The 19,189-nt window shown below is 35.5% G+C and overlaps 1 protein-coding gene across 16 annotated transcripts in view; it reads right to left on the minus strand.

Annotated features, from left to right (window-relative positions):
- CRPPA (CDP-L-ribitol pyrophosphorylase A) overlaps positions 1–19,189 on the minus strand; it is a 410,033-nt gene that overhangs the window by 210,715 nt on the left and 180,129 nt on the right. The gene's annotated exons all lie outside the window — the stretch shown is intronic.

Consider the following 19,189-nt stretch of genomic DNA (forward strand, 5'->3'; position numbering starts at 1 on the left):
CAAATCGAATGGAACTCAACTGTTCCTCCTAGTATTCAGTCAGTAGCTACTGAATAAAATCTGTTTTCATAGCTACAGCTAGTGTCTGTTTTTTTTAATCTTTGACAGTAGTGCCTTTGATACCTATAAAGAATATGTCCAAAGACCCTAATTAATTTTTAAAATCTCGTTTAACATCATAGCACAAAACTGTCCCAGTAAAATGGATTAAAGAACTAAAATATTTAATTGATGCCCTTAAGTCTTCTACCAATTCTATAAACATACACACACCATTTAGTATGAATCTAATTTGCAACTCTGCAGAATGAGCCAAGAGAAACAAAGAAAACACTAATCCTGTGAACACACACTAAAATTATTTTCATATTACCATTAAAATAAAATTCTCTTGAATCACTTTTCCAAGTAGAATTTGTATATCTCCTGAGTATATATTCAAAGCATAAATTTTTTTTTAAACTCCAGGAAAGATTTTTTTCTTACATGATGAACTATTTTTGTATTGACTAGAGAATTCATTAATGTAGATCTATTCATGGTGTTTCTGGTATCCAGATTTTGTTAATTTCAAGGACCCAAGCAATCAGACGGTTCACTCTAATTTATTCCGAAACTATCACCTTAAGTTCTGTCAACTTCCAAAAGAAATGCCTTTCCTTCTATGGACATTACTATTTTTCTACAAATAAATGAATTTCTACCACCTCAGATGAGTTCTTGTGCAAGAAGCAAACTGGCTATGCTTCAATACATACTAAGTGGCATATTTCTCACCGTTATAGTAATTCAAATGAATGCCTCAGCATAACTATAAACTGTTAAATGTTATGGATGTTGAAAAGCATTCTCTCACACTAGAAATTGAAAGGGTTAATGCACAAACCTCAAATCTACACAGTATTAAAAAATATTTTTTTTTTCTTACCTCAAGAGCAGTATTTAATCACAGGAATAGCTACATTTAAAATAGACATCTAGAAATAGTATGAACACGATCTGCATTAAATATTTTCTGCATGGCATTCATATTCCTACAAATTCAAAACACTTATGGAGTTCAAGAATAATCTGAGGGGGCTTCCCTGGTAGCACAGCGGTTGAGAATCCGCCTGCCAGTGCAGGGGACGCGGGTTCAAGCCCTGGTCCGGGAAGATCCCACATGTCGTGGATCAACTAAGCCCGTGCGCCACAACTACTGAGCCTGCACTCTACAGCCCGTGAGCCACAACTACTGAGCCCATGTGCCACAACTACTGAAGCCCGTGCGCCTACAGCTTGAGCTCCTCAGCAAGAGAAGCCACCACAATGAGAAGCCCGCGCACCACAGCGAAGAGTAGCCCCCGCTCACCGCAACTAGAGAAAGCCTGTGCGCAGCAACGAAGATCCAACGCAGCCCAAAAAAAAAAGAATAATCTGAGGCCTAAAGATTCAATTAAAAATGTAAGTTGATGCCTAATTTGATTTCTACACACCACTGAATTAATCAAGATGCAGCTACTTTATCATTATCTTAAGATGTCTTATAAGTCTATTAAAATTTTTCTGCAAAAATTTTGCTAAAAGTAAAATCACACGGCTTTTCAAAATGTAAATATCACATACATTTAAATGCCTAATATTGTGAAAGATTAATAAATTGGCATGTCATCAATTCCCTTAAGCAATAAAGCAGGTACCCAACGGGCAATGATTGTTCACATGATAATGCAGTGAGAAAGCTTGAAGAAACCTGAAACAAAAACGTCTAGAAAATAGATATAAAAAGCCATTATTGCTTAACAGTTCACGTTATTGCTGAACTCTTCCAACTCAAAAGGAGTTTTTTTCACGGTTTTTAATTTCTGCTTTTAATGGTACAAATGAACTTATTTACCAAACAGAAATAGAGTCACAGAGGTAAAAAACATGGTTTTCTATGGTTACCAAGGGGGAAGAGGGGGGAGGGATAAATTGGGAGATTGGGATTGACATATATATACTACTAAATATAAAATAGATAATTAATAAGGACCTACTGTAAAGCACCAGAAACTCTACTCAATACTCTTTAATGACCTATATGGGAAAAGAATCTTAAAAAAGAGTATGTATGGGGCTTCCCTGGTGGCGCAGTGGTTCAGAGTCCGCCTGCTGATGCAGGGGACACGAGTTCGTGCCCTGGTTTGGGAAGATCCCACATGCCGCGGAGCGGCTGGGCCCGTGAGCCATGGCTGCTGAGCCTGCACGTCTGGAGCCTGTGCTCCGCAACGGGAGAGGCCACAACAGTGAGAGGCCCGAGTACCACAAAAAAAAAAAAAAAGAGTATGTATGTATATGTATAACTGATTCACTTCGCTGTGCAGCAAAAACTAACAAAACATTGTAAATCAACTATACTCCAATAAAAAATTAATTTAAAAATTTCCGCTTTTATATTTTTCTAAACATTCTTCTCAATATTTTTGAGCTATGTCTTAGAATGAAGATAAATAATTTCAACATATAAATACACTAAGAAATCAAATTCTTTGTAAGGTAAATGAATTAAGGGTAATTATAGACCCTGTAAGCTGAAAGGAGATCAAAGGAATACACACCCACCACTTAGTATTAATTCTATTTAATAAAAGATAGCATTTAAAGTTTCTGTTTGTTCTTATGTTGAAATAAAAATTTATTGGTATCTTGATTATATATACAAAACTTCCCTGAGTTCTTAAATTTAAAAATTGGTCTGCAGATTCTCAAGGTTTCTTTCTACTAAGATAATATTATTTGCAAATACTGATAAGGTTTGTTTCTTACTTTCCAATCCTTTAAACATTTTATTTCTCTCTTTTGTCTTACTGCGCTAGTTAGGACATCCAGAACAAGGTTGAACAGAAATGGTGATTGGGGCCATTCCTTTCATGTTCTTTATTTTAAAGGCAATGTTCCCAATACATATTAAGTTTGATGTTTGCTTTAAATTTTTGGTATATCACTTAGCAAGTTAAGAAATTTTCCTTCTACCCTCAGTTTGCTAAGAATTTATCATGACCTAGTGATCAATTTTATCACATATTTTTATTCCAACTGTGAGATAATATTTTTCTTCTTTAGTTTGAATACATGGCAAATTATTGTAGTGGGCTTTTTAAAAACAAACTGTCTCTGAGTCCCTGGGAGAAGCCAATTGGCACTCATGTTTATGAATGATATTGACTGACAATTTGGAGTTTATTATAACTTTTACCTCTATAAATTCAACTGATAACATAAGTGTGGTTTAACCCTCTTTTGTTCATAGTTTACACATTTTCAGGAATGCAGCATTAACAGAAAGCATCAGAGAAGTATAGCACAGTTGGTCCTCCGTATGCACAGATGCTGAACCCATGGGTGCAGAAGGCCACCTGTACCAGGCAATTTATATGAGGGACTTGAGCACCCACAGATTTTGGTATCTGCAGGCGGTCCTGGAAGCAATCCCTTGCAGATACCAAGGGATGACGGTACTTTACATCAGAAAGGTAAGGATACCACTCAAATCTATTATGTTTTGACAATATGTGCAAGTATACGTTCATTTTTGCACAGTACATGTTAGTATATCAACAGGTAGTTATTAAGGGCCTACTTTGTACTAGGCACCAATCCATATACTAGAATTAAATCAGTAAACTAGATTAAAACGCACACATACACATAAACACACACACCTCTGCCTTTTTAGGGTTCACATATTAGGTGAGTGAGATGGGTAATAAGCACATATAAATAAGAAGCATTGTGCGCAGACTGTGTTAAATTGCTATGGAGAAAAAGTATGATAGGTGATGGTGAGTACCAGAGTGGGAGAAGGGAAGGTCAATATATATAAAATACAAATCACATCTGGAAAAAAAAAATACAATAAAGGAAACTGAAACTAAGCGTTTAGATAAACAGTATAAATACATGAAAGCTCTAATTTTTTTTTTCTAGAAAAAGACAATTATGGCAAGGCTGATAGATGCGACAGAACAGTCGTTTTCAACCCATTTCCTCCCATTGCCACAAAAACAAAGAGTGATGCTCAGAAAGTGACCTATCCTCTCCTTCCTCTCTTAGGGAGCATGGTGGAGTGAAGATGAGGCAAATAGTGGCTATTTTCATTATTCAGAGTCAATGTTTTCCAAACAGTGGAACTATATTTTAGCAATATATAATTTACAGTGCATTTCACAAGTGGCTAAAAATAACTACAGTTGGTAATATTTCAAGAAGAGTCTGACTACCTGCATTTTAAGGTCCCCTAAAAATCTGATACTCTATAATTCCAGTTAATTAGTAAACAAGCACCCAAATTAACATCATGTGGACACAAATATTTTGTGTCTTTATCTTACACATTTACTAAGATAGAAAAATTTCCCAAATTAAAAATTGTATCAGTTCAGGCTGCTATAATAAATTACCATAGACTGGGTGGCTTAAACAACAAATATTTATTTCTCACAGTTCTGGAGGCTGGGAAGTCCAAGATCACGGTGCAGGTAGATCCAGTGTTTGGTGAGAACCTACTTCCTGGTTTGCAGATTGCTGTCTTCTTCTTGTATCCTCACATGTTATAGAATATAAGGGCACTAATCCCATTCACGAGGTCTCTACCCTCATGACCCACTTATCTCCTAAAGGCTTCACCTCCTAATACTGTCACATTGCGGCTGGGATTTCAACACATGCATTTGGAGAAGACACAAACATTTAGTCCATAACGTGAATAGTTAATAATCTATCATTTCGGCCTGTCCAGCCTGTCCCCCATGCTGTGGGGAATCGTACCACAATTTTCTTTTGGGAATGCACCCAACCCTTGTACTCATCCATGTAGTTTGGGTGAGCTAACCTGGCTCCAAAGGTGGGCATATGAAGTAAGCCTGGTTAATGAAATGAACATCTACATGGGCCAAAGTAATTGAATCAGAAAATAAAGACACGTTTTACAAATAAGCTTAATGAAAATGAGAGCCAAGACTTTTGTTGAAGATACTAGGATATAGATATTCTCTTTACACTGAGTTTACTAAACTTACAGAATATAGACCTGCAGCAGCTGGTGCTTATGTTTGATACTATTCAGAAAACCACATGAAAATAAAGACCCAAGTTATTGGGTATATAGAGGGGTGGAGAAGAGACAGACAATAGAAAGAGGCAGTCCCCCCTTTGAGCATCTGGGGTCCTATAATGCATAAAGCCATGAACTTGAATTTTTCATTTATATTGTTAAAGCGATTTGTGTTTTGTTTCTGACATTTACAATTAAAATTTCCCAACTGATAGGCCAATTAGTTCCCCAATTAATTCAACTGGCTTAAAAATCCATCGTGCCTCCAGTAAACTTAGTTGAAACTGACATAAATGCTGCATTTTTTAAGTTTTGAAATGATCATAAAATTTGTTCAGGAAGCAAAATACTGAAATTTATACATTAACAGAAAGCTACATAAAGTAGATTTATATACACTTACTAATACATAATATGTTTCAGAGACAAAATATCACTATTTTCAAAATTTTAAGGTAACTGAAAATTTAAAGATGAAATTAATTCACAGTTCTATGTTATATAACAAACTATGGCAAGTATATGTTTATCTTCCAGCTCATTAAAAATTATCAATCTATTTACCTAAGTTGCAATTTTATAATTTGGAAACATTGCATAGTCTACGTTTTCTTTTTTAAAATAAAAATCTTAGTGAATTTGGCATTTTGACTAACAACTTTCATGTTTCCCATCTAAGATATCATATTAGACATAATACATGATATTTGAACTGAGACAAAGGGAAATCTGAATCAAATTCATATCCAAAAAGTATAAACCAACTTAAACTCTGAGTGAGAAAGCTAGGAGCTAGCAGTAATTTAGCCACCGTATCTAAGTCAAACTTTGGATACCTGATGAAACAATTACAGAATTCTAAAATTTCCACTTGAGTTTAGCACTTAAGAGTTATATGAAATGTCCTTCCCCTTCTTCATACACCTCGTTAAAGCTACAGAAGCTATAACAGTAGAAACAAATTTAGTAATTTCTCAAACTTTTCTAAATTTTTAAAAAATAAAAACTTGGTAAGGTTTTTGGAATTTTACTGATTATTTTTCTTTACTGTACATTTTAGTCAGCCAGGAAATTCACTATTCTCAACGGCTTAAACAAGATAGCTCTCTCCTATCTTACCTTAGCACATATGCTTTCTTATAAAGTCCCAAAGATACACTAGCTGAAAAGATCTGTAATCTCAAGTGCAATATATAGGGTTTTAGAAGATACAGACTTCCACAGAACCAGCCATGCTGGTGGCAAAAGGCAAAATATTAGGTTGACCACAAAGTTCCTTTGGTTTTTAAGTAAAAATAAAAGACACATTTTTCATTTTCACCAAGAACTTTATTGAACGACATATGCACCGTTTTGTTCCACTACCTTCTGCCATTTTTCAGGAAACTTCATAATTCCATCCTCCCAAAACTTTTTATCTTTTTGATCAAAGAACTGTTGCAGGTGCCTTTTACATTCTTCCATGGAACTGAAATTTTTTCCATTAAGAGAATTTTGTAAAGACCCAAATAAATGGAAATCCAAAGGTGCAATGTCTGGTGAATACGGCGGATGAATCAAAACTTCCCAGCCAAGCTGTAACAGTTTTTGCCTGGTCATCAAAGAAACATGCGGTCTTGCGTTATCATGATGGAAGATTATGCATTTTCTGTTGACTAACGCTGGACGCTTTTCATCGACTGCCGCTTTCGTTTAGTCTAATTGGGAGCGGTACTTGGTGGAATTAATTGTTTGGTTTTCCGTAAGGAGCTCATAATAGAGTACTCCCAATCCCACCATATACAAAATATCACCTGCTTTGGATGGAGACCGGCCTTTGGTGTGGTGGTGGTGGTTCATTTCGCTTGCCCAACGATCTCTTCCATTCCACATTATCGTACAGTATCCACTTTTCATTGCCCATCACAACTTGTTTTAAAAACAGAACGTTTTTGTTACGTTTCAGTAGAGAGTAGCATGTGGAAATATGGTCAAGAAGGTTTTTCTCGCTTAGCTTATGTGGAACCCAAACATCAAAGTGATTCACATAACCGAGCTGGTGCAAATGATTTTCAACGCTTGATTTGGATATTTTCAGTACGTTGGCTGTCTCCCGCGTGGTGTAACGTTGATTCTTCTCAATTTATTGTTTTGATTTGATCGCTATCAACTTCAACTGTTCTACCCGACCATGGAGCATCATCCAGTGAGAATCTCCAGCACAAAACTTCGCAAACCACTTTTGACATGTTCGATCAGTCACAGCACCTTCTCCATACACTGCACAAATGATTTTTGTGTTTCACTTGTGTTTTTACCTTTCTTGAAGTAATAAAGCATAACATGCCGAAAATGTTGTTTTCTCCCATCTTCAGTATTAAAATGACTATACAAAACTTCATCAATTTTGATAAGTTTCTTAAAAAATGCATGCTAATATGACAGCTGTCACAATACAAGCTAATAAAATTGTTTTGAATGAAGTTAAAGACAAGTAAGCGCTACTAGAGCCATCTCATGGAAAAAAACAAATGAACATTTTGGCCAAAGCCATTATTGTCATGAACTTACCACAAGGGCCATGTTTGTTATTGCTTAGCTAACCACTGGGAAACACATACCTGTGGAAATAATTAAGCTCTAAAAAGCAGAAGTTATGCATTTATAACATCTAATTAACCTGATATAGTTCCTTCAGTAAAACCTCTCCCTGAGGGTGAAGGTCAAGTCTCAGCCACCATTTGACTTCCTCAAGATGCCTTACAAAAGGCCTTGCACATATTTAAAAACAAAAAACAACCCACAAACCTTGTCTTTCTTCCCAAGGCCTTAAAACACTCAGTAAAAATTTAAGGAAAGGTAGGAAGCATTCACTTATGATCTACTTGACTTGAGAAAGTATATTTGTGAAGAAAAGTCACGTTCTTGTGATGGTGCTGGCAAAGTCTGGTGTTCTTTTAGGTTATGAGAAAAACGGTAACTATAAAAGAAGAAGCACGACTTTGGAAAATATGACTGAGGCTTTTTGAAATCATACTGACCAGGTCATTTGTTGAAAAGTATTAAGCTGCTTCCCAGTCATTTATATAGTTGTTCAACTGGTTATTTTTTAGTGTAAATGCAATGCCTTCATTATAGAAATTGCTATCAATGTTCAGAAATGTTTGCCACTGAGTGTTTTAATTGTTGCTCTACGATCAGTATGTATTTTTTTTTTAATTTTGTAACATCTCCATCTAAAAAATTAGATTTAGGGGTCATGCCTATTCTCATCATGGGCCGGACCTGAGAATTCAGTAACTAGATTTTTAGCAACTCCTTATCTAGGTTTTTAGCCTATTTCTTCTCTTGAAGGTCAAAAGAGTACTAATAATGTTGTGTTAATGCTGGACTTTCTTAAAAGAGGGAGAAGAGACCACCCTCCCTGAAGAGCCTAAATCCTTAATTGCATCAAAACATCTTAAATATGAAGTCAAAAATTTAATAAAGGTATAAAAGGACTAAGATGATGAAAAATACAGCACAATTATTTTAAACCCTCATATATACATATATTGAGCAAAATTTATTATTCCTATTTAAAATTCAAAACTAAACAGATTAAGTCAGAATCAAAGATATGTACCCAGTAGACAAATAAGAAATGGCCTGACTTTTCACTAGAAAGGAACTAGAAACATACAGTATAATACAGATGCATTAGAAAACCATAAATCTGTACATTTATACATTTAATAATTTTGCCTGTAACTTGATATTTGGTAGTTGGTATCTGTTCAAAGCAGCATATCCTCACTAGAGAATCAATTTCTTTAACTGACTTCACTATCAAGAATAGAGCATAAGATTGGCTCAAACCTACAAACCAAATGTAAGGACATACTACCAGTAAGTGGTATATAGATTACTTTAATGGTCTCTATTTTAATACATTTCACATTGCCCGAATTTCAGCTTGCAAGCCTATGAACAAAAATTAAATTTCCTCTCTTTGAATCTTTTAATGAAAAAGTCTTTGTGGTAAACAATAAAAAAAGTACAGCATGTCCTATAATAAACGTTAAATTCTTGTGTTCCTGAATCCCCTTGTAAAAAGTCTGTCCATATAGCAGAAGATCTGGAGCCTAGTTTTGAAATTTATTACGATTCAGAAGCTTTTAGGCCATAAATACACATGGAGAATCGTATTTTTAAAAAGGAAATAGATTAAAAATGCAAAAGATTAAAATAAATAATTTTAGCTGAAAAAAATGGTAAATTATCTGTGGTACTCTTGAACATTCTTTCCTTATATTCTTCGTCATATAGGATTTCAGCATGATATAGTGATTAGAAACATACAAAATATAAACACTGACCGAAGCATAATAATAATCATGAATGGTGTCTTTGTAAAACATCTGTGCTTTTTCTGCCCATTAAAATCCAGATTCTAAAAGAGTGATTGTAGATATGTTTGTTATTAAACCAACTCATTTCCTAATAGCATTAGTATATAATTGCCATTATGCATTCAGTAACAGAAAGTTGAAGCTTAATTAAAATATATTTCCTTACCAGTTGTCAAAGATGAGTAATGAGATGGATGGAAAACTAATAAACTTCACTGTTTTCTATACACAAATCTTTATGCCAAACATTACTCATAGCTTCCTGACTCTCAGTGGAGAAGGTCCCTCTATATTTCCTTTGTGTTCATAATCAGAAATGTTGATAGGATTCTCAGAGACAATAAACACATGTTCTAAATTTACAAACTATTATCTTTTCTAAATCCTGATGGTTTAGGGCAGAAAATACGGAATTTACATACAACCAACTCTCATTCCTGGAACATGGTCCTTAGATAGTCCCAGATTTTGGAAACGTTACCCTTAATCTAAATGACACGCAATATCTAAAAGTCAATAATAGGCCCAAAATATTTCTAAGTATTCAGACTTATTGCCATTGGCTTTGAATGCTAAATCTTTATTATCTTGACTTCACATTGCTTCTATGTAGTTTCACTTCCCACTCTGCTTGATGTTTTCAAGTCCTCTAGCATACACATCATGTTCTCTCCACTTGATTCAGTTAAACACTGCAATTTTAGAGTTCTTTGTACAGCTGCTTCTGCAGTTTGGATAATTAGAGTTACATAAAATGAAAATAAACAGAGAAAGATATCTCCCTCCCTCTAATGTTATTTAAGGAAATTCTACATAAAACTGCTGTGAACAGTATATATATATATATATATACAACATGTTTTATTTCAAAGGGCTGAAATAATGCCACATGCATTAGGAAACTCTCCACTTCCCACGGAATAATTACTCAGTTTGTTCTTTCAACCTATTTGCCATGCCTATTTTTTTTTTCTATTTCATTAGTTAAAATATCAGAATTTGGGTACTGAATGAAGTTAGATCCTATTTCCAACTTTTCATTGATGTTAGTAATATGACAGGAGTTTTACTGGAGAAAGAGTTTATAGGAAATCAGATAACGCCCAATGAAGTTTCTCAATGCTTTCTACAAGTCCACAAACACATCTTCCCTAAAGATTACCAAAACGATTCCAGTTGTGAGATTCACTGGCTTCTTTAAACTTCTAGTTCTCCTGACTTACTACAGCAACTCTGTTTCCTGGAAGCTGCTTTTCAAGCCTCTGAGACACAACACTTCTGGGTTATATGCTCCACTGTAATGAGTCTCAACTCCCTCAAATGCAAAGCCACCATTTTATAGCAATTATTTTGTATACTAGCTTCACTAACCTGAACTGAAATAACAGAGCCTATCTATGAATATATGCTCCCTAATTTATTTGATGTGGATCTGACCTAAATCAAGCTTTTTAAAATTGTACAGATAACATAAAACTAAGCTTCCATTTCGTTGGCTCCCCACTTCCCTGCTATACTGTCTCTAGCTGTTACTACTCTTTTCAAGCGTCAAGAAAAAAGTAAGTTTGTGTAATCATATGTACGTGTGTATGTATGTATGTGTGTATATATATATGTAAAATCTGTGTGCATGTTTTTCACCTTAACACATTTCTGGCCCTATTTAGGTTACAAACCCCTTGCTTTGCTTGGAGTGGGTAGCAAGAAATACAATTTTTAGGCTGTAATATTAGCATTCTGGTATTATTGTGGTGGGCAGCGTCTGATATGGCTCCCAGCGATCACTACCTACTGGTAGCCATGCCCTATGTAAATCGCCTTCCCTGTGTGTAGGTAAAACTTTGTCATTTGTTTCCAATGAACAGAATACAATAAAAGTGACAGGATGTCACTTGGTGATTATGTTTACAGAAGACTGTGACTTGTGTCTTCGTTTTCTCTCTCTTGCTTGCTCTGATATTGTGTGATGCTCTATGGACAAACCCCCATGACAAAGAATAGAGGCTGGCCTCCAACCATGAGCTTGTGAAGAACTGAAGACTCAGCCCAGAGAAACTGAATCCTTTCAACAGCCAGCTAAGTGGCTAGGAAGCAGATCATTCTCAGTGTGGCCTTGAGATGACTATAGCCTTGAGAAAGACCCAGAGCCAGAGACCCACAGAGACTGTCAGATTATATATGTAGTTTTAAGCAACTAAGTTTTGGGATAATTTGTTATGCAGTGATAGTTAGCTAATACATTGTTCAAAGGATTTAGTTCATTAAGAATTTTCCATGGTCTTTTTCATTCATACTTTTGCTTTTTTTATTCAAAAAAATGAAGGAGAGTTCTGTAGCAGAAGTTTGTAAGTAATAATCCATTTCATTTAGATATGTCTAAGTATAATAGCTTATTGCTACTCTCTCTGATGAGTCTGCCAAGTAAGCTAACCAAACTCCCTGAAAATAGTTTCAGTTTTTCAAACACAGTTGCTTTTTTGTTTGTTTTAACATCTTTATTGGAGTATAGTTGCTTTACAACGGTGTGTTAGTTTCTGCTTTATAACAAAGTGCATCAGTTATACATACACATATGTCCCCATAACACCTCCCTCTTGCATCTCCCTCCCACCCTCCCTATCCCACCCCTCTAGGTGGTCACAAAGCACCGAGCTGATCTCCCTGTGCTACGCGGCTGCTTCCCACTAGCTAGCTATTTTACGTCAAACACACAGTTTTGAAGAGACATTATCTTTCATAACCTTCCTATTTTCCCAAAGAATGACTAAATCTAAATAATAAAAGCCAAAACAATTTGAAAGAGAAAAATATTTAGTCTCATCAACATTCCCACGTTGAAAAGCCTGATTACTCTGAACAGGGTATTATGGGTTTCCGTAAACAGATTTGGTGCTGCGTGTTTGGTGTACATGCCGTATGATGGCATGGAAAGTAATGTGAGTTTAGTAAATAATTCAGCTAAATTCCAAGTAACTGCTCACTGCAGGGAGTAGAGTTTTAAGTCTAATCTCCCCAAAGATTTTCATTAAAAACAAACCTGTGTTCTGCTACTTGATAGCATGCACCTATTTGTTCTCCAAGTGATGGAACATACTTGAAGGCTAAGAACACAGAGCAAATGGGGTGCATTTGAGAGGAAAGACTGGTGTAAATTGCATCCTACAAATTCAGGTCTTTTGGCACAAAGGTATCCGAGAGCAGTTGGACCTGTTCATATAATTGTTAATGTTTTATTTTGAATTTACCTGAAGTAATTACAAAGAGATTCATTGTCAAGAATGTTTTCTGGATGTCCTTTATAGTACACACAAAACCTTCAAAACCCATACAACAGAGAAAGACAATAGTACTTAACTCATCAAGTAGAGAGATCTTGCTTACACTTTGGACAGAAGAACAATTTACACATCTTTATCTAATTTAATGTTTTGCCAAACAACTTCATTTCACCATTTCACATCCTGTTTTGGAGGTTTATAAAAAGATCCTCATAAGTCTTTTACAATTGTTTTTTAAAAAATAAAAAATTACAGAACTGCTTTGGTAACTTTCCTCCTTTTTCTATATGCCTCCCAGAGCTGCACCCTGATCTCAGACTTCCAGCCTCCAACCTATGGTATCTGCTATAGCAGCAGAACAGACTAAGGCACCACCCTTGTCTTCTACTTTATTAAGGTGTCTGACAAAAAAAAGAGAACAGTTCCCTCTGTGAACTAGAACAAAATACACAAACAATGAGTAATTCTGAATAAAATAAAGGAAATAATAGTATAGGTGAAGTTTATGGCCACATAGGGAGAGGAAAGAAAACCCAAGCCCAGTTCTAGAATTCCCGTGTCAGAGTGAGAGATGGTTGATGGTACCACATGACACAGCCTGCACACCTCTTGTGTCTCCTCTTTCTCATCCGACAAACGCTTTCAAACAGAAGTTCTGACTTCTGCATTTTAAAATGGAGAATCCAAGGCCTAGAAAACTTATATCCCTTGTTTAGGGTCATATACCTTGTTTTTCAGTTAAGGGGAAGATACTAATTCAATGTAAGAAATAATCAGTTATAATAATTTTAGGAAACTCTTTAACCATGAACCTGTGTGACTCATCTCTAAAGCCCTGAGTACATAAAATGCACAGATTAAATACAAAACTGCTCCAGATAAATTTTATAGACTTTGCAAATTTTATTATTATAAAAGTTCATATGCAAAATTGTATTTAAAAATGTATATTTGTGGCAGACACCATATGGAAAGCCTGGATATAGACAAATAACAAGCCCTTGAATGTAAACACGTGTTAAAGGTGCTCTGTTTGATTTCATTCCAACCTAAGACAGGATTCTATAACATAGATGGGGCTGACATTGCGAAGTGGCGCAAGCAATGCCTTCCCTAACCATAGCCCATCTTTCATTTCTGCGCTATAGAGACTACAGAGAAAAAAACCAAGCTATATTTCCCCAGATTCTGTAGCATGATTCTATAGATTCTATTATGCACATGGAGGAGACTTAGAAGGTGGAAGTGGTGCCAGAACAAGGAGACTAGATCTAGGGAAGAGACTCTTCATTTTACGGATGAGCTATGGTAGAGTTCCTACCCATGGTCCCCTAGCATATTATATAAGCAGAATCAGGGATGGGAGGCATTTTTCTTAGCACAGTCCCACAGGATGGTTGAGCATTTCTGTTAACTGTACTGTTCCTGGCTAGCTAGTATCCAATCTTGGTTCTATGACTCTTAATTCTATAAAGCTACAAAATACCTTTTCAAAATCCGTCTTTTAAACAATCAATTATACACTTTTTTTGTTTCCAGCTAATTATGTTTATCAATATAACTGCCCTATTTTACTGAGAGTTTTTGACTGTTTAGAACAGCTGTCCTTAATGAACACGAAGACACGATTTCGGTTACCTGAGAAGCTTATTCAAATGGCCATTCTTCACTCCCTTACCAAACTTAATCAACATTCTATTATACCACCTGGTATATCAGAGCTTCCACTGATGTGACAGTCCTACACAGATTACAAAGGGAAATCAGTGATTCCAACATGCCAGTGTAATGAAGGACCACTGACCTGCATCAGTCATTTAAATCTGGCTCATACTAATCTTTCATCACAGTTTGAGCTTGTGAAACATAGAGCCCCAGGGATATCCCTGATCTCTTGAAATAGAGTCAAGGAGGTACAGACTAGGAATCTGTATATTTAATTCCTCAGGTGACTATAATATTGTCAGCTGGGGATTTTTCTAAGGTGTTTTAAAAGTGTTTAAAAAGCTACTGGCATAGAAAATCAATCATTTATTAGTGGGGTCGAATGTATGTTCATTCAAACAAGTTAAACTTATTTCTTTCTTTGAGAATACCAGTAGATTACTCAAGCAAGGGACAGCTGTACAAATCTCAGATCTGGACTTCAGGAAAATACCTAATAAGATGTCTCATGATATCTTTGTGAAGACGGTGGATAAGTAAAGCTGAGTGCAAAAATCAGCTGAGTGGATTATTCAATGTTGTAATGTCTGTACAAAAAAGTTACTAATCGAAGGAATAATATCGTTGTAACCTAGACATTTTACCTGTAAAACGGTCAGTATAGTTTAAGTTGTATTACAGTGACAACGGAGTCTAATTTCTTTTTCAGGCTACATGTTCACTGTTACTTTGCTGGGGACACTGATTCACAACATTTTCACTAGGCGCCTAAGCTGAAAGAACGTCCACAATTTGGAAAACCTCCGGTGGGATTGGGTAGATAATGGATACAGCAAGTTTTATACTGGCCTAAAGATTGTTTTTCTGCTCTCAACACTTCTGCCACCAAATGTGTGTTTTATATTTACCACACTAAACAGTTCTGACACTCACTACCTGGAGTTAGCACTGACCACACACCCCAGGCTTAAGGGCTCAGTCCCACCAGGCTGACTTCTACTTCGGATGCCATCTGTACTTTTGACCAACAAGCTATATAGGTCACGGGTTCCTACAATCCACTTCTTGAATGGCTCACAGAACTCAGGGAAACAGTTTACTTACTATCACAGTTTTAAGGAATATTATTTTAAAATGTAAACTCACAAATATTTGCCTTAAAAAACAAAGTTATCATAAAAATATTTTAGATTTCAACAAAATTAAGACTGTAAACTGTAAGCTACTGGCTTGAACAGCTCATGACAGAAATACTAAGTCTGTATATGTTCACTGCCATATTATCAGATACAGATTTTCAAATAACTAAAACATGTTCCCCAAACACATAATTTTATATCATGGACCTCAATGATGGTTTGCATAACAAAGATGGATTAACAGGATGAAGAATAATATTTTATGCATAGAATTATTTAAAGTAACACATAAAAAGGGACTAAAATCCTTTATATAGACTCAACTATAAAAACTGGTTTTAATTATTCATAGTTATTTTTGTATGGTATTTCTTAAAAAGGGATAGGACCTGATTTAAATTCATTCAACAAATTGTAAAGGCAAGCTTTATGCTACATTTCTAGTCTAGAGCATAAATTTCAAATCTTTCCTGATTTGTTTACAACTTGAGGAACTGAAAACTGGATGATAACATTAGAAAACTTTATACCATGGTCAAATATTTCTTACTTATATTTATATACGTGTGTGTATATAAATGTATAGATACATATATATACACAGTGAAGCCTGTCACTTGATCTATAACTCTAAGCTACCCACGAAGAGCTCATTTTAAATTTTAATTTTTTGAGGCCACTAGAATATTTTAAAGTCAATTTTGGGAAAAAAAGTTAATAGTGCCTTACTATGGTGATATAGATAAGAAACTAGCATATTCAATAATTTAGCAAATAATCTCTCTCAAAGGCAGAAAAAACACACACATAAAGCTTATCTAGAGTTAAGTAAAGTATTTGTTAAAGTTTCTTATATCAGCAAAGAAAATATGGAGAAATTGAGTTGAGCTATTATAAAATTAGATGCATTTGTCAGTGACTGAATTATTAAATTATCAGCAATTGATCACAGACAACATTGTAGAACATTTATAGATACTAAGGAAGGAATCAATCCTTAGCTTTATCCAAATCTATTTTTCCCTTAAAGGTATATACAAAATATAGATGACATCTAATTTGTAAATTATATGATGCAAGAAACTATAGCTAATTAATCATATGCTACAATCTAGATCAAAAAAGACAATGAAAGACTGAAATAATAGAATAAAACCAATCAGCTTAAAATTGCCAAACACAAAAACTCCTATACATGTGTGTAGAAGAACTCTATACAAACACAAACAGAGGTTTAATAGCATCATGTGTTTAAAAAGAAAAACGCCTACGTAATTCTGTGTAACTATAAACATCATATACATCAACACTGTGAAGGTGCGGCCAAATATCAAGACTACCTGCATGAACAGAAATATCACATACATAACAAGGGAGGTTTTCTTTAAGCCAGAAAGAACATATGTGTAACACAGATACAGACGTCAATTCAATACAGTCTCTCTTCCAAGGAGGGGCTATCAATAAAGTGAAAACCTATCCAAAGAAGACGCACCTGATGCCAGTGTCTTATAAAAAATGGTTTTAAAAAAAATCTAGAAAGGTTTCACTGTTCAGACACTTAGGAGCGTACACAATAACTACCTACAAAACACCTAATGGCTCTTACAGAGATGAATTCGATTTAGGGAACAAGTCCAGTGTATGAACACTACAAAAAGTTGTATCTCACAGCACAGTGGAAAGCACAGACCAACACTCTTCACTAAACAGTGAATGAAAGCTCCACCTTATACATCTTCATATCCTTGGTGTTTGCAGTGTCAAGTAGGCACTCAATTTTAGAAGTACTGCTTTAACTAAATGGAAAAATTAGTACTGAAGTAGAAAAAGACTGTACAGAGGTAGTGCTTTCTTTACTTAACGGTATACTTGTGAGGAGCGTTTCTCAAAGTTTCTTTTAGGGAACATTAGTTCCATGATTTATCTATGGTTAAAGGATTACAGGAGAAAATGGAAAATGGCATAGCCCTTGTCCCCAGGTTGGAGACATGAAATGCTCATCAGTTTATTAAGGATTTGTGAGAAGCCCTCATTAAAGAAGTCCGTTTAACTCTATTCACTGCTGCCTCTCCAATTTTTTAACCACAGCTCTTTTTTAATGGCATATCTAACAAACATCCCAGGATCCCTTAGTAAATGCTCTTTAAGGTGGAATTATGTATTGGACAGTGTGTTGGGCTAGTAAAAGTCAATTCACATCTGTGTCTTTAAGGACAAAAGTAAACCTTTCATTTTAAACATTTTCACGTACTTGAAACGTCATTACTGAAATGTTAAGAGACAAGCAACACCTAAGTAAGCTATCTTTGCATCCTAAAGCAATGAGAGACATATCCTGAAGGGCTTGCAGGACCATCTTTTTCCACTTTTGGTAACTTAGTAGACAGCTGGCTTAGCAGGTCCAAGTGTGCTTAAAAAGAGCAGTCAGATACCAAGCAGTGGGCTGCAAAGGCTCCTGCTTTTCAACAAGGCTACTTTTCCAATCAGGGAGCCTTCACAGGTACAGAGTCACATAGATACTCACCGTACTCCATTCCATAAAAGGGTAGAACATGTCAAGTGTGAAAAAAATGAATACTTTTTTGTAAATATGAACTCTACAAGTGTTACCAGGTTTAGCAAATAAAACACAAGATGCCCAGTTATACTTGAAATTCAGAATAACGATAAAGAATTTTTTGTGCAAATATGGTCCATGTAACATTTGGGACATACTTATGCTAAAACATACTTTTTCTCTGAAATTCCATGCTCCATTTCAACTGGCAACCAGACCCTCCACTAGAAAGTCAGCTACAGACCCTTTGTGCTTAGTCTAAATCAGAGGACAAAGAGAGGTCCAGAACTGTGTGTGCTCTACCATTCCCCAGCTTTTGAGGCTTTCCTGAGTGAACACTATTTTATACCTGTATAGCATAGCATTAGTCCATGACTCCTTTGCATGGCACAAGAGAAATAACTGATTTCTTTTTCCCACCACGTTAATCTAGGGTACAACCAAAGACAATATTGAAGAGGAAACATTCCTGAAGGAAGATACAGACCTGAGTTCTTATTCTTACTCTGCCAGTTTTATGTCCTTGGGCAACTACATGTCTCTCTTTAGGCCTTGGTTGTGCTGACTTCAGGAACCATATGGCACTAACATTTTACAATTCCATGATCCTAAGTGAACTAAACTTTGCCTTGTCCTTAGGACCATCTGGAGGTCATGCTTGTCTATGTCAGAAGCACAGGAAACAACCTCAAAGTTAAAGAAAACCAAGGAACTGGCTAAAAGATGCCCCTTATATTCAACGAAAATCCATTTGTTTCAAAAGAAATGTTGTTACCTTCAGGCTAAAAAGGCACCTTAAATATTTCATAAACAACAGCTGTTATTCATCAACCATATAGTACCAAATCACTTTTATTCCAGACCACTAGAAACAAAAGCAGTTGACTATCTTACTTCCTTGACTCCTATGTGGTACAGCTCTAAGACACCATGAAGCTTTCTGCAAGTTCTATGAAAGGTATCTATGCACAAAGGGCAAAGCCATCTTCTGTAACAGATTCTCCAAACAGTTTGATTTAAATAGCATTTCTCCGCACAAAGAATCTAGAATGCTAATTCATTTTGCCTTCAGCTTAAGTAACTCGCTATTAAAAGACAGCGCC

The sequence above is a fragment of the Delphinapterus leucas genome, chromosome 9 (assembly GCF_059928025.1).
Source record: "Delphinapterus leucas isolate spDelLeu-1000000601 "Yukka" chromosome 9, BTC_Dleu_Yukka2, whole genome shotgun sequence".
Taxonomy (NCBI): domain Eukaryota; kingdom Metazoa; phylum Chordata; class Mammalia; order Artiodactyla; family Monodontidae; genus Delphinapterus; species Delphinapterus leucas.